Source organism: Takifugu rubripes, chromosome 11, assembly GCF_901000725.2.
Source record: "Takifugu rubripes chromosome 11, fTakRub1.2, whole genome shotgun sequence".
Classification (NCBI taxonomy): domain Eukaryota; kingdom Metazoa; phylum Chordata; class Actinopteri; order Tetraodontiformes; family Tetraodontidae; genus Takifugu; species Takifugu rubripes.
In genome coordinates, this window is record NC_042295.1 from 10,643,917 (window position 1) to 10,656,977 (window position 13,061).

A 13,061-nucleotide genomic window follows, 5' to 3' on the forward strand; every position below is an offset into this window, starting at 1 on the left:
TAAAACCCTGTTAGCTACAGTTAGCAGTCCCAATATACAATCTAGTGCAGGGCTTTAATGTGGAAATACTCACTATTTGTGGGTCTCACTGTGGTATCGTTACACAAATTAATGCTGTGGAGCTGTTAATGAGCCCTGTGGTGGCTTTAAAACATATATAATGGCTGCCGACTTTAGCTTAGCTGCATCACTCTATTTGTTTGCTTAAAGTCAAGGACAGATTAGCTGATATAACCAGTCTAAAACGTACATGTGCTGCGGGCTCTCATACATGTATTAAGGCTCATCCAATCACTGTGGTGTGATGAGAAGGAAGCGAGGAGGAATTCAAAAGAAAGACAGAAAAGGTTGTAACCTCGCTGCAGAAACTGCAATTATTCTACAGCTCTGATGCCTCCACACGCTAGTCAAAAGGTAATCGGCATTTATGTTAGCCCAGACGTCCGTGCAGCCAGTAGTGACTCACTGCTGCCGCTGATGACGGCGATGATAATGAGGATGCTCCTGCAGGGGCTGTGTGATCTACACAACTCGAAATGTGCCTCTGTTGATGTGTTAAATATTGTGATGTCGAAAACACAAAATCAGGGTAAACAGAAGTCAAGCCTGTCCAAAAGTCAGATCACGTAAAGAGCCCTAATGCAGCTGAGGACGTCGTTCCAGTGGCAACATGACGGCGTCATCGGGCAAATTAAGTCTCGTGGAGAGATACCTTGTTTTTTTTTGGGGGGGGGGGGGGGTTGACAGAATCGATTGGCCCGTGCTGCCTTGCTCATCACCAGTCCAAAAAAAACGAAAAAAAAAATCATGGCGCCCCGGCCACAATCTCCTGGAAAATCTTCCAAGAGCAGACGAAACTGTAAAAGCAACTGGATAAATATCAACTGTCACGCTGCATAATGAGCCTGTCGAAGCGTGCAGACTGAAAAGTTCAACCCTAAACGCAAGACATCACGACCGTCTTATCTGCTTTCTATGCTGGGTTTTTTTTCCCTAATATTTTTACTTAAGCAGACTTAAACAGAGTGTTAAGAACATATTTAAAGGAAGCTCCCTGCAAGCTCGTGATTGTGCGGTGGGATGAATGTAGGTGAATTTTTAGGTTATTCGGTCCAAAAACAACACCAGCTAATAATAAACCACTAATAATCTCATCGTTTAACCGACTGCATTTTAATGCCTCTTACCTTTGTGCATATTTTACCTGCGCGCTGGTGGAGCATGAAAGAAAACGGCTGGCAGTTCTCAGCCGTGAGATAAAGCGTCGGGTGAGTTTGGCACCGAAAAGAAAAGCTGGAGGATTCCTTTTATTCATGCTTCTTTCCAAAAATCCAAAGTCATTTTCGAAGAGCCAGATGTGGGCAACAGGTCAATTTACAAGCAAACAATGCATTATCATATTATGAAAAACAATCTCACCGCTCACAAAAGACAACAACCCACCGATGCCACAACCTGGGAGACAGCAATCTATTCAAAACAAGAACTCCCCCAAGATTCATCGAATGCACCCGCTGTGGCCCTAAACTCCGGGTGAAATTAAATTCGAAAAGATTAAAAATTTTCCTGCAGACGCAGAGGGAACACGGTCGAGACGCCGACGAGGGGTTGGACCGTGGACCCGGCCGACCCCGCTGCACCGAGACTCAGAGAGCTGATTTAATAATGAACGAGCGGAGCTGTTTTTATTTATTAATTGTCTGCTACTTGTAAATTATGGATCCAAGAATATGTCAGTGGTAAAGATGTTTTTCTAATGCTGTGAAACGTGTCAGCTGGCAAAACAAAAGTGGATTTCACACCTCCGCCCGTGCAGGCCGGCAAAAAAACCAGGCTTCTTTCCCTCCATCAACCCTGCGCGGCTCCGCTGGTCGCCTCCGTTTTCCCCGCAGAGGGGTCGTGTTATTAAGTAAAATGACAAACACTTCAAGTCCTGACGTGGGGAGTATATGCCGGGGGTGGGGAGTTTGGTTTTCCAGAATACTCCATTATCCAAGCGTGACGCATTAACGGCTCGACTGTACGGACTGTTGAACCGTTTCCTGTTCGTCGGCGGGGCTGAATGAGAGCGCGGCGAGCACGGTTAAGGGTAAATTTCAGGCGATTGCACTTTAAATAAGTATTTCTGTGTTGCGCCGCGTTATTCGTGCACTTCACATGAATTACGAGGGCTAAGAGGAGGTCTGAGAGCACTTTTTAAACCATCCAATCACATCTATTGAAACGCTAACAAAAAAATCTCATCTCAACCACTGTCTGTGGGGAACATCTTTGCCCGAATAGGGCTTAGTTACCGCACTGTTAGCGTAGCTAAAATTTGGGAAAATTCCTCAGCAGCTTTACATGACACCTAAAGAACAAATTATTATGGCTGTCGGACTAAAACTGGACTTTAAAACTCCATGTAAATATGTTAGCTTGGCTGAAATTACCATTAGCCTTTACAGGGAATCACTGAAATTCTACCAAAGCGGAGGTGACAGGATTTCCCCAATAGATCGATTACAAATACATGCAGGTGCACCGGGACAAAGGCAAGAGCCTGGCTATCCAGCTTAGTAGCGCTACAACCATAACGAGGCTAAAACCTGTAGGTTGTTGGATCGCAATATCCTCGAGTGTGTCACTGTCGGTCCACGTGTTCTCTGAATGAAAACTTTAAGGAGAAAAATACCAATTTCAAAATGTATATAGCAAATAGGATCAATTCAAGATACAAATATTACAGAGCTCTAGTTTCAAAACCCTACAATAACAAAGTCAATTGTCAGGGCATGAAGTCTGAACACCTAACTATCCCTTGACCCAGTCCTTTATAGAAACACATTATTGATGCTAATCCAGTCCGATGTTGTCCTCTGATTGGATGACCTCGTCTTCTCCTTCCAGTTCCATTGGATGTTAGCACAGTCCTTGTTCTCCGTTGTTTCCCAGATGGCCGGGTCAAAGTTCACATTCTTCTTGCAAACTTATCAACACCACTAAACTATGCTGTCCAGTTTTACGATGGCTGTTTAGCAGTTTCAGCCTGATCGTCTCCCCTGATCATTAATATCTAAACAACAGTCATGTCAAGGAAGGATCAACTGACTGCTTCTCTTTATTACACTTGCTAATGATTATATTATCCCTAACCTCTAAACTAATTCTAACATAAAATATATGCAAATAACAGACAATCCCCTTCAAGGTAAACAGTGATTGAGTAGGATTAGAAGTCATTTGAATCCATTTTAGCCAATCTGGTCTTTGCTCTGTTCACGTCACCCTTGACTATTGTGTTTGTTGGATAATAAACTTGCAGCCCAACCACGTAGCAGCCCTGCAGATGCATCAACAGGTTTCTCCCTGGGAAAGTGCGGAAGAGTGACGGCCGTGAGTGACAAACCCTCCCACAGCGAGAGTCTCGCCTTGTACGCGCACTCAATATTTCCAAACTTTCAAAGTACCTGGCAGGCCCCCCGTGGACGAGACTCTGAGCCTCTTTCCCCATCCCTTTTGTTTATCTCACACACGCAGAGTCCTGTGAATACTTTCACACCATTCTGCCGACCACCAGGTAGCTGGATCACACCAAGACAGACAATCAATGCTTCAGCGGAGGATGTGACTCAAAGCAGGTAAACACTGATGTACGCCGAGTGGGATGTAAAATAGTTTATTTTGAGGGAGAAAATGCATTCAAGGCACCCAACCTGTATCGTTCGCGCAACCTATTTTTACTCACAAGAGAATTCGATAAGACGATTACAAGCAATGGTGAACTCTTTCCGCTGAGAAGCACGCACATCTGTGCATGGGTTTTAAAAAAAAACAACCTTAAAACCATGTAAACTCTTTACAATTTTGAGAAGCTAGCTAAAGACTGACCTTAAAAACCTGGAATTTAGATGTATTTCCTGGTAATAAAGCGAGACCTCACATTACAGGCCAGGTCCAGCCTGACAGGGCCAGCAACGCTGGAGGCGCCGCTGCCACGGAGACGCAGTTTAATACTGTGCTTTTGCTCCAGCAACACAAAATTCCCCCCCCCTCCCGCTGGCTCTCTAATTCAATGTATGACCTCTCGCCAGAGTTTTAAAAGTCTTCAGGCAAAGATCCAGCCGCTCCGGGTCTGGCTGTTGACAGATGAGCTGCACATGCAGAAACAAGACGGCCGTCCCTGGGAAAAGCAGGAGCTGCTTCGGTCAGGCTGCAGGGGCCAGCTCCTGCTGTCTTGAAGGGGGAAAGGAGATTATTTTTGCTCTACAATAAGGCACCGTGCTTTCAAGCCCAACCAGCAACCACAGCAGGCATTATGTGCAGCTAAAGAGGAGGTTATTATTACGCAGGCCGCTTCTCCGCTTGAAATATGCTGGAGACTTTAATTTGCGGCGGATGACGGCCTCGATTACATTTGCAAACAAACAGTGGTGGTCAGCGTGTGAAGCTCATGGTCTTTAATGGAAAAACAGCCGGTACGAAAAAGACAATACCACAGCAAAAACTAGAGAAGTAGAAAATCACAGTCCGCCCCTCAAGGGCTAAAGAATGGGGAAAAGAAACGGTTTGTGCTTTCTTCTTATATGCTTTTATTTCTTATTTTGATTCAGAAAGGGATTTTTTATGTCAGGATGAAGACCTGGGGTTGCCATCGGTGGGGGCAGATTGACCATAGCAACATTTGCATGTGGAGCAACGAGAAGAAACTGGCTGGGAAAAAATGATGTCTTACTTGCACGAGACGGCACAAATTTAGCTTTCCCATTAACAATTCCTCGGCTCTTCTCGGTTTGTAGGGGTTCCCGTTAGGTAACAGTACCGGGTACCTTTGTAGCATGATTGCAAAGTACTGATGGGAAGATGGGAAGTGACATCCCTGGATGAGTCCACCATGCTACTTTGACCCAGCCCACTGTGAAGGCACTCGGGTTGTGGTGCGAAAACTGTCATGGAAACGTGCCTGATTAATAGTGATAAATGCTTAGCTAATAAACACTAGCTATCCAACTGTTAGAGCTTGTTATTGTGACAGCTCTTTGTGTCTAACCCACCCTTAAGAGGTGGCGTGTAGCCCAGAGGAAGGGGAAAGATTTGCTATTCACAGCTGCTCGCAGCACAGAAAAGGATAGCATGAAACATTAAAAAGCCTTACAAATATTTAAATACAAACATTTTAGTGGTACTAGCCTAAATCTGCTGCTCTGGCACGAATCAGAGTCTTGTCTGTTTCACTTTGGCTCGTCCAAACCGCGGACCTCCGCTAAGTACCATCTGTATGATTGCAGTCCAGTGCTGGAGGGAGCCTGCCCTCCAGTGATGCCGTTATCAGACAGCTGATAAAACGTTAACAAAGAAGACATTAGAAAGCAAACAGGAGACAGCTGGTACAATCTTAGCAGACGATTGAAGATGTCAGACAGTCATTCTGAGTCACTGCCAAAAGCCACAATATGGTCACCGAAATTGCATTGCATGGACAATTTGCCTCACTGTGGAAGTGAAGGCAGTAGAGCAGAAGAGTTCTTTTCACAGCATTGTGTCTTCTTTTGAAAAATATCTGTACCTTAGGTGAAGATAATGAGGCTGACTGAAACCATAAAGGATAATAGAACAAAAATAACAGCGTTGTCTTTAGAACAGGCCTGTGGTTTTTTTGGTTTTGTTTTTCCTTTTGAATACAAGTTGGGACTCCATTTTACATCAAACCTGAGACAAAACTGGTGTCAACAAGCCTTGAGCTAAAGTCTGGCCCACGTTTGTGCCACCCCCCCCCCCACTGAACATCTGAAGAACCAGTGATAAATGTTTAAAGGCAAAGTGAGCTAACGCACAACCAAATGAGAGACCTACATGGATCGCTGTTGAATAAAAACAAAAGTCATATTTGTTTTGTGCATGTTACACTTAAAACCAAGTCAAAGTCGACTTAGTAATAGATCTTTAGTGGTGATCGTTGCCACAGGTTTGGGATTCAGGCTCAAGTGTGCCTCCAGCCCCTGAGAGTCTTGGAACCTGGTGGATTATTCTTGGGCCTGTGGGGTTTCTGCAGTCTCACAGTCGGTCTTCTACCATTAAAGCCAAATGTGGATGATTGCCCTGAGTTCTGGTGGCTGGAAGCAAAAGAAAGCTGAAAGCTAACTATGTAATAGAAATGTGCATTCCCATCCATTTAAAAAAAAAAAAAAAAAAGTACTCCCTATCATGGACATACAGGTAGATGTGGCTCTATAGTTTGAGGGCATTTATGCAACTTGTGGGGAAAATAATGCCAATAATATCTCGTGGAATCATATGTGATTGCCATTCATCAAACCGGGTGACCTCTGGCCGGTGCCCTTAGCCATATCCACAGAGTCCAGCTATGATGGATGCCTTATTAGTGTCCTTTATTAGTGTGCTTTAGCCGGGAGATAAACTTTGTAATTAATGTCTCAGTTTGAGTATATCTCATTTGTTTCAATCGGATAAAGGTGACTCCTCCAGCCGAGCGGGGGGAACAATGGCCATCGGAGGAGACAGCAGCTTGGCAGCCGAGTGGAGCCTAAGAATGCTGAATAACAATCCCTTCATCCATCATGGTACGTGGGGAGTCGGCAGGCTGTGTTGGTCCAGAGGAGAAGCTCCAAGGAGCGGCTCTCGACCATGAGGGATGGCAAACTGGGCCCCCACCCCCATCTCCTTGCAGTGCGGTAAAACCTTTGGGCAGCTAGGAGCTTCAATATGCACTCATGGCACGCTGCTCATCTGCAATTCAATAGCACCTAAGCATCATTAAAATCAGAGCCGATGAAAGACATATAATGATGAGAGCAGCCGGAGCCCTGCGCTGATTGCAGGAGTAATTTTCCTGTTAGGCCAGCCCCTCCTGTTTACTTAACCTTTCCACATTTCTCATTAACTTACCAACACCAGCAACTATGTTGGGTTGCCAAGGGCAAATACAATGGGCAGATGGAGGCGAGCTGAGACCATCACTTAACTGGGCAGAGGTCGGCGCTACCCTGCTGGTCTTCCCTCTGAATCTTAACATGTCATTACATTATTCCTGCTTCCAGCTATGGGGCCGGCTACAACCGGCATTTCACAAGTTTTCACTCTCATCTAATGATTAGACATGGTGTAAATCAGCAGGAAGCTGGAAGGGGTGAAATATCACGTCCCACCCTTCATCGCCACAGATACATCTTTTCATGAATACCCTTCAGTTTAGCCCTGAGTGAGGACAAAATGCAAACCCAGCAGTGGGGGTAATGGGATATGCAGTCATTCATTCTGGTTTGTGCTCTTTGGCCAAATGACATCTTGGAACGCAGCCGCGCTGATACAGTGGCACCTCGTGAAATCACGGCTATTATTAATCCGGGGAAGAACAGCCGTCTGATTACACTCAGCCTTAAAAGGCGTGCGGGTCACAGAACAACAAAACTGCAAGTTAGCTTCGATCTGCAGACGGAAAGCTTAACACAACTCTGAAAATGTGGGGAATTAAGTTGTGGCGGGAACCCGGCACAGTCCTAAACCAGCAATCTGTCACATCTGAGCGTCCTCACCTCAGTCTCATTCCCTCAGAATGTTTGCTTAAGATCCGGATTCATCGACTCCTCTACTTGAAAATCTTTGACAAATGCTGTTTGAAGCCCCCAACATGGCTGCAGCAATATTACAGCGTGCACTGCCTGCCCGCTGGTGCCAAGAGAATGTCGGATCGCCGAAAACTACTATAAACAAGGGGAAACGAAGACGGCGTCCGTGACTATTCTGTGTTTAAAACCCTTAAAAAAGACTGTGCGGCACCTGCTGCTCAGCTGGTTTCCCAGTTGAGTCGTTAAAGCAGATGGACGCTAGTGTCAGCAAAACTCACTCTCTGGCCCCGACTTCCTCCGTCAGGTCCCCCAGGTTATTTCAAATGCTTGTGGAAGGTCAGGACTCCCATGTTGGAGCAAACAAGAGGTCAGTTTTACCGACGCATTTTGTCTCTCTAGCAGCCTCGGTGGGACGCCCAGGCTTGTTTAGGGGGCGGGGGGACATTGGCAATTAGTTGAATCAACGGCGCCCGTTTGAAAGACAGAGCTGAGTGATGGGCAGATCTGTGAGATCGCCGGGAGAGGCAGTAATCCAGGAACTCTTCTGTCGATAGTGAAACAATCTACGGGGACGTACGTTAAATCCATGAGTCCAGTGCGTGACGTGCTCTGACTTAAAATCCGCTGATCCTGATGGAACGGCACCGCCTTTGCACAACCGCGGAGCTGCCAAACGAACCGCAATTATGATTCAGAAGACAATACTTCAATAAAAATATTTATCGCCCCGAGTAAGCGGGGCAGGCAGTGACGTCCAGAATCTGGCAGAAATTCTGGGCGGGCTGAGCTGAGGAAGCAGCGACGCACACACAGTCTCTCGATGCAAAAGCTGGCGACTTTCAAGCCATCTGGTGACCTCTTCAAAGCAACCGTGGGACAATTCTCCAGTGGCAGCCGAGCCGGATCGCTCCTCAGACTGCACCGCTGCTCAGTTTCCCACGGACGCCCTTCATCCTCGTTTAGGTCGGTCCCTCCACTGTGATGCGCAAATAAAATTATGCACAGATTGCGGCGCAACTGCTATTTCAATGCTTGGCAAATTGCTTTGAGGCTGGAAGAAATTGAAAAAGCTGGCGAGGTCTCAGGTAGCTGACAGTGGCTGTGACTATGATGGAGTGTGGTCCCGCTGCCGCGGGTGACTTTGCCAAGTATCGGAGATCTCCGTTACCCTCCTCCTCGTGCTCCGGAAGCTCGCTAGCTTTATAAACAGAGAGGAAACGCTGCCAATATTTCCCTAAGAAACACAAACAGACTGACCTTTAGGATCAGGACTCTCTAAACATACTGCTGACAGGTCACTGTCTCTTTATGTTCTCTTTTGTTTCTCTCTCTGATATGGGGATAAATGTTTGCCCATTACAAAAAATATTGCATAAGTTGAACATATAAGGAACTAAGGAACAGCTACAGAGGCAGAAGCTCTGTCTGCTCTGCTTTGTTTGGCCCGAGAGCCTCCTGAAATAATGACGGTAAATCAGTCTTTACTGCCTATCACCAGGGGGTAAATGGAGCTGTTTTGGCCTCAGTTTTGGGCAGATCTCACACCATCCGTCTTTACTTTAGAGCCGACGTCCCTCTCCTGCTTCCACTTCCTCCCTCCTGCATGTTTTACTGTCTCTGCTGCTCTTATTAGTCTCACATGTCCATTTAACTGGCGCCTCCTGGGGTATCTAAGCCGCACGCTGCCTCCTTTCCTCGCCAGTTTGTTTTTGTCGCCTCGCGCGGCTCCATCCCTGCACGTCCCGTTTAATGTCGCATTCTTGGACTTTGCCCGGCTTTCTGATTTGTCAATTTTATGCCTGTCCACAGTTTGGAGACGGTGCCGTTGTTTTGCGACAACAACAATGACAAAACTCCTCCAACGGGTTTTAATGCTTCAGCGATTCAGCTTTAAAAGCAGTTTTGGAGAGCAGAAAATGATCTAAAGCATCAATAGCGTACGCTGCCTCGCAGACATAAGGCGGTTTTCAATCACAGCCACAAAAAAACATGTCACAAATTTCCAAAGGAACCATTAAGTTACTAAATGTTATGCCGGCAGATAAGAAGAGATCCGTTCTGGGAGAAGTAGTCAACTGTGTTTATCCTTTTATTAGAATTGCAGGTCCTGTTTTGGACACAGAGACTTCTCACGTCCTCATAATCGAGCCAGAATATGCAGTTTTTGTATAAAATCCCATCCTGTCTGAGTCGTCTCTACGTGAGGACCAAAAGTTGCTGGCGGTGGCGATTTAATGTAATCCCATAATTGCTGGTTCTTGACTGTCAGTGTAAACACTTGCGTTTGTCCAGGCGCAGGTCAGGAGAGAAAAAATAGAGTGTAGGTCACTGGAGGGAGTGCTCTGTAACATCCCCTTCATTGTCCATTGATCACGTCCAAGCCACTCCGGTAGCTCGGGGGAGATTCTGTGTTTTGACAAGCCTCACTAGACCGAGCACCCTGTGTTTAAGGCTGAAAGCGTATGTTTATGTGGCCGCTAGCGACGCGGGCCCTGAACTGCATGTGGCGTGGAAACCTGATCCATTTATCTTAGATTGTGGAGATGCATCTAACCTCGGCGCCCCCGAGGAAACGTTGATAAATCTTTTCGCCTCGGAATCACGCCTGACAGCATTAACTTCACCTCGCGCGGAACTGGTGTTTCACGGATGTGCCGGAGCGGGTCTCCGCGGTCCCACCGTGCACTTCTTTGAATCTGGATGCGTCTGTGTTGTCTGTCTTCTATAATAGCTAACCGTTGGAGACTTATTCAAACTTGTGATTTGCATTTATGCTGCATGAGTCTGTTCTTTTGCTTCTGTCTGTTCTCCCCTGCCCTGACTCCCTTACTCCTCCTCCTCCTCCTCCTTTACTTGGCAAGCAATCAGCAACAGAACCCGCCCTGCAAAAGGTTTTGTCCTGTTGAAAGAGCTTTTTTCCTGCCTCTGTTGGTTGTTTGTAACAGATGCTTTATGAATAAAATCTGGTTGAATTGAAGCACTTTGAATGTCCCTAACTTGACCTCATCTCGCTTTACATTTTGACTTCACCCCAGAGGGACCTTTTTTTATACATCCTGGTGTGGTGACCATGTGACAGTCACAACACCATTAACAGATTTGACCTTGATGAAAGTTTAGCAAAAACTCCCACAAATCCTTGCTTTTAAATAAGGACTACTTTGATTTCTAACTTCAGATGTAACACTTATGTAACAACACAAATTGGTCATATTAAAAAACAGATATTATAAATTTGTTTCGCTTGGTCTAAAGTGAACCCAACATAATTTCCCTTAAAGTTGAAATGGGTGTTGGTTCTGATCATTCTAAAGACTAAAGGCTCCTTGGGGATTAAAAGCAACTCTAATCTTTTTTGCACTGCCCTAACTAACAGAGTTAACGGGATAAGTCAGAGACAGATGTCTGTGCACGTTGAGTGATTGCTGCAAACTAGCTGAGATGCTCAAAAATGGTGTCTCCAAAAATATGGCGGTTCCAAATGGCGGTAGTGTGAGGCTGGATGAATGGCCCGCTGTCATACAAAGTGGGGAGGAGGGAAAAATAATAATAGTGGCGATAAAAGTGCACATCTTTGCACCGTCTCCGCCCTTTTATTGTGTTGCACTTGAAAAGAGGGCAGAGTGTTTGTTTAAATGACAGAAAAGGGCAGAGGCGGCTTCTCCTCTTTATTCTTCTTCTTCTCCTCTCCTCCGTCTCGCTGCGTGAGCGGGAAATGTTGGGCCCTGAAAGTTGTTCAGACGTGCGAAAGCAGTTTCTCTTTCTGCACGGCGTCATTTTCAAAAGTGAATCCATCAGAGGACGGCAGGCTGTGATGTCGATGGTTTACAGGAAAAGATGCCAGATGGCAAAACATACTTAACACACGGTGCTGGAAGACACACTGGAAACTCACAGAACACTTACATAGTAACAGTGAGTAAATAGGTGCCGACACCTTAATAAAGCCCCAATACGCACAGCGGATTTCCAGTTTTTGAATAAAATACTAAAAACTACATAATCCTTTGTGCGTCCGTTGGCGGCTTTAGCTTCGGACAGGTTTAGCTTCAACAGGAAGAGCATGTTAAAGTGTTATCTAAATATGGGCGGGGGGATTAATGGATTGACAGACCGATCATTTCATAAATGGAATTCGTGTCAATCCAGATGGATATTCATATCCACCTGGATGCGGCAGTCTTATCGCCCCGGACACAAAGCCCCTGCCCTGTCACTTCCGGAGCGATCCAACATCATCGTTCACCCCTCCGAGCGTCAGCTATCTGGCTCGGATCGGCCCCCTTTGTTGGGAAGAAATAACAAAATAATCCCCACCATGACAATAATCCTCCCGACCAGCACTTCATCCGCCGCTCCGTCTCCTTCCGTGTTCTCCCACCCTTCAAATCTCATCTATGTTCACACATCTCTTTCAGATCTCTCACCTGTCTGCCCCCCCACCCCCCAATCAGGAAATAGCTACCCTCGGGGACACCGATCGGCTCTCCACATTAGAATGTCTCCAAACACTTGTCGCAGACACATCCAGGGCGTGTCCGACTCAGACAGGACGGCGCTCAAATTTCTCAATTACCACTTCTGCGGCTTTTACGTCTTTATCCGTGATTTCAGCGATAACTCGCCTGACAGCCACGCGTCTTTAGCAGTCCCACCCCCCGATATTCGTGATTGATGCTCCGGCTGCTCTCGGGGGAAGTCGTAGAATTAGACCCAAACGTAACACCTGTTTACGCTGGCTTGGAAAAGGGAGGAGGAGGGGAAGGGGGGGGGGTCTGCACTGTTTGCTCTACGCATCCGTTTCCATATTTACCCACAATGCCAAGACATTATTGTTTTAGCCATAGCAACTGAGATCATTAGCCAAGAAGACCCTTAACCCACATCAAAGCTGATTAGTGCTTGGACAGTAAATAACATGAACCTTAAACATGAGGCCATTCTAAGTGCATTCAGGCTTTCCTTCTGTTTGAACCTTAGTCGAGCAAAGAGCCAGCAGTAGCTCTGTGAGAGCTACAGAGCCACAGATTTATGATTTATGCTTCCTGCGTCTGGCGATTACATCACTGCCTATAGATTAGATCAGGAAGTGTAAAAAAAAGAAAACAAACTCACTACCTTGTGAGAGAGAAGTATCCTACAAGCTTCAATAAGAAACGAGGGAAAACAGCAGTGAAACTTCACCTCCTGTTTGGCCTCCTGATGCTCCAGAGGATAAATGTCCAGACACCCATTAACTCAGATGCTAAAACAGGTAATGTTAGCTGGCATCCCAGCATGTTTCTGGGTGTTTCCTCACCAGAGATAATCATGAAAAATCTAACGTTATATCGGTAAAAAGTCCTGCAGCCGTCCGACAATGATCAAAAGCGACTGCGTTCTGGCGGCGGCTATTGACAAGGAACTGCAAATTTTCAAGCTTGGACTCAACTGTAATGGAACCGAATTTCTATTAATTTGTTAATCGCAGACATGGAACGTTGCTTGTGAAGCTGA

At 46.0% G+C, this 13,061-nt stretch overlaps 1 protein-coding gene across 3 annotated transcripts in view; it reads right to left on the reverse strand.

The window, feature by feature from the left end:
* Nucleotides 1-13,061, reverse strand: part of cadm1b (cell adhesion molecule 1b) — a 105,592-nt gene that overhangs the window by 55,314 nt on the left and 37,217 nt on the right. The window lies entirely within an intron of this gene.